General features: G+C 39.2%; 1 protein-coding gene and 1 long non-coding RNA gene across 5 annotated transcripts in view; one reads left to right on the top strand and one right to left on the bottom strand.

The window, feature by feature from the left end:
• Nucleotides 1-4,035, bottom strand: part of LOC106883168 (uncharacterized) — an 83,413-nt gene that overhangs the window by 45,177 nt on the left and 34,201 nt on the right. The window lies entirely within an intron of this gene.
• The window catches only part of LOC106883167 (GTP-binding protein Di-Ras2), an 85,145-nt gene that overhangs the window by 7,408 nt on the left and 73,702 nt on the right, over nucleotides 1-4,035 (top strand). The window lies entirely within an intron of this gene.

Genomic DNA, 4,035 nt, shown 5'->3' on the forward strand with positions numbered 1-4,035 from the left:
CTACAGCTAGATGCCCTTCCTAATGCCAACCACTCCGAGAGTGTAATGGGTGCTTTCACATGTCACCGGCACGGGTGCTGTTTGTGTGACTCTGTTGTCTGCCACAACTGCGATTTTGCTTGGCTTGATGGGTCTTCTTCTCAAGCACAACATAATGCCAAAGGTCTCGGTCATTGCCTCCATGAGGCCAACACTTGAAAGGAATTCAGCCACTTTGCCGCAGTGAGGCCCAATGCCTGAAAGGAACTTACCTCCATGAGGTCCAATGCTTGAAAGGAACTCAGACACTTTGCCTCTGTGAGGCCCAATGCTTGAAAGGTGCTCTTTATGTGCCACCGGCACAAGTGCCAGTTACATGACACTAGCATCAGTTATGGCTAAGATTTCACTTGGCTTGACGGATCTTCTCAAGCACAGCATCTCACCAAAGGTCATGGTCAATGGTCAATGGTCATTGCCTCTGTAGGGCTCAAAGTTTGAAGATCATGCTTCACCACCTTGTCCCATGTCTTCCTGGGTCTACCTCTACCACAGGCTCCCTCCATAGTTAGAGATTGGCACTTCTTTACACAACTGTCCTCATCCATATGCATCACATGACCATAGCAGTGCAGTCGTCACTCTTGTACACCACATCTGATACCTCTTATGCCTTACTTTTCTCTCAAGATGCTTACACTCTGTTGAACATGTACGCTTACATTGCACATCCAGCAGGGCATACTGGCTTCATTTCTTTCAAGCCTATGCATTTCCTTGGCTGTCACAGCCCATGTTTCTCTGCCACATAGCATAGCTGTATGCATACAGGCATCATACAATCTGCCTTTCACTCTGAGGGAGAGGCCCTTTGCTGCCAGCAGAGGTACAAGCTCTCTGAATTTTGCTCAGCCTAATCTTATTCTAACAGCTATGCTTTCAGAGCATCCACCTCTACTACTAACTTGGTCACCTAGATACTTGAAGCTATCTACTACCTCTAGCTTGCCCCGCTGGCAGTTGATGGTGTCTGTTTTCTGCACATTTTCAGCATTTATAGTACCTGTGCATCTTCGACATACAAAAGCTATTTTCCCTGTTAGCCTTCCTCTGATATTGCTGCACCTTTTATGCATCCAAAGCTTACACTGGGTGCATCTCATGGATTTTCTCATGGATTTTCTACCTATGCCTTTTCTACAGATCGAGCAGGGCCATCTACCTGGAAGGATTTGTGATTTGTCTGCCTTCCTACTTACTAAGACTTTGGTTTTTGCTAGGTTAACTCTAAGGCCCTTTGATTCTAGACTTCACTTCCATACCTGGAACTTCTATAGTTCTAGTAGTGGTTCAGCATAGACTAGTCATTATTGACTTTAGACTCCAGACCAGAAGGATGCCAAAAAGCAGACCAATCTAGAAAAGAAGGATTTGGAAGCTTAAGGATTCTTCATATGATTAGAGATTTAGGGACATCTTAATTGAGAAATTTGATGAGAGGGAGGAGGAGCTATGGACTTGTAACATAGAGGGCAACTGGGAATTCCTACAGGACAGCTTGCTGAGTGCCACAGACCAAATCTGTGGATGGTGCAAAGTCCCTTCCAAACGTAGGTAGAATGATAATGTAGATAGGGCCATTAGAGCAAAGAAACAGGCCTAAAAGAGTGGGGGTAGCAGGAAACTGTATCAGATAGCTAGAAGGGAAGCTAGGAGACAGGTATATCTAGCCAAGGGAGAAGCTGAAAAGAAGTGTACTTATGTTCAGCAATGTGAGGACCAAAAAGCTGAAGTGTTTCAGATTGCAAGACAGTGTAAGAAAGAAAATTGTGATGTCATAGGAGAGAAATGCATCCACATAGATGATGGTGCACTTGTTTTTAGTGATTCTGCAAAGAAAGAGGCTTAGAGATGCCATTATGAAAGACTGCTGAACGTGGAGAATGAATGGGAGGAGGAGAGTCTGCCAAATGTTGACCCAACTGAGGGACCAGCTACTTGAATTGACAGTACCCTGGTAGATAAAGCAATTAAGGATATGAAGACAGGGAAAACCCCCAGCCCATCAGGAATCCATCATCTAATGCCACTTTCTTCCAGAAAAGAAAGCGGGGAAGGGTTGTAGGGACTTTGGAGTTTCATTTCAGTAGAAGGACATATTATTGTAACTACATTTAAACAATCCAAGTGGGAAGGAAGAATACAAAATACCATTTTGACTCAGCAGAATTTTAACTGTCACTAATTTTATTTGTTTTTTTTTTTTGTTTCATCTCATCAGACCTAATGATTTAAAGCTTAAGAGGGCACCAGCCTTTTCCTTATAAGGAAAGGGAAGGTGTATATATATACACACACACACTTATATATATGTAGTATATATATATATAGAAAAATGTATGCAGTGATTGCTTTTTGAACACTGATTTTATTCAATATATTTTCTTAAAAACAATTAATTAGCTACTTAATATGGACTAAAGTCGTTGTCTTAAATAGCTGTACTCTTAGTCTTGCTTCAAATGTTTGAAAATAAGTTATTTCATAAATTATAACATACAACAATGATATTCTCCTCAAGTTGTGTTTTAGCCAAAATTTTGAACTAATTGTTAGTGGTTGACATTATTTATGAAGGAAAGACACCATCATCTCAGATATCTATGCGAAACTGTTGTCTATCTTTGCTAAAATGTTTTAAAAATATTATTAGACTTATGATTAAAAAAAAGAAGTGTATTCAATCACTCACAAAATCACTTTGATTAAGATTGGTTATGAATGAAAACCATTATACTGTTATAAACATCTCATTCTTATGTCTTGCTCGATCAAAACATGATTGAAAACACATCACAAACACTTAAGGCCATTGATGTATTGCAAACCGCTTTTCATTTGGTATCTATATATAAATAAATATGATTGATAGCAGTTATGACCTAAAACATGATTTGTGTCCATAACATGATGTTACCATAAACCAAACATGTAAGCAAAGATTAATTATAAATTTTATGCATATCATTGGCGCAGGAGTGGCTGTGTGGCAAGAAGCTTGCTTCCTAACCACATGGTTCTGGGTTCAGTTCCACTGTGTAGCACCTTGGGCAAGTGTCTTCTACTAGAGTGGATTTGGTAGATGGAAACTGAAAGAAGCTTGTCATACACACACACACACACACACACACACACACACACACACACACACACACACATATATGTATTGTGTGTCTGTGCTTGTCCCCACCCACCATTGCTTGACAACCGATGCTGGTGTGTTTACATCCCTGTAACTTAGCAGTTTGGCAAAAGAGGCCGATAGAATAAGTATTAGGTTTACAAAGAGCAAGTCCTGGTGGCGATTTGTTCGACTAAAGGTGGTGCTCCAGCATGGCTGCAATCAAATGACTGAAACAAGTAAAAGAATAAAAGAATATATCCATACCTGTATATATACAAGTATAACTGTTTCATTCTTTCTTTATATGTGTGTGTGTGTGTGTGTGTGTGTGTGTATATATATATATATATATATATAGGAGAGTATTGTAGTTCCCCTGAAGCATTGTGTATTGTTTGTAAAGAATAAAAAGTTTTGAATGGTACAACAATGCACTATAATACAAAGAAAATGGACTATATACCTGTTGTAATTTAATTATCTATAGTCCGATGATATTTCAGAATACAATTCCTTCTTCAGATGGAGTTGCTGCTATAATCTGTTTTCCTACGGCTTTTCATCGGACTATAGATAACTAAATTACAACAGGTATATAGTCCATTTTTTGTATTATAGTGCATTGTTGTACCATTCAATATATATATATATATATAAAATCAAGCAGTTGCTCATAAGTCCCAAAGAAGGCACACACTAAAAAATCTTTTGAGTTGTAATAATTTATGGAGTTAAGGTGGTGAGCTGGCAGAAACGTTAAGACACCGGGCGAAATGCTTAGCGTTATTTTGTCTGTATTTACGTTCTGAGTTCATGTTCTGCCGAGGTCAATTTTGCCTTTCATCCTTTCAGGGTCGATAAATTAAGTACCA

The sequence above is a fragment of the Octopus bimaculoides genome, chromosome 8, assembly GCF_001194135.2.
Source record: "Octopus bimaculoides isolate UCB-OBI-ISO-001 chromosome 8, ASM119413v2, whole genome shotgun sequence".
NCBI classification, from domain to species: domain Eukaryota; kingdom Metazoa; phylum Mollusca; class Cephalopoda; order Octopoda; family Octopodidae; genus Octopus; species Octopus bimaculoides.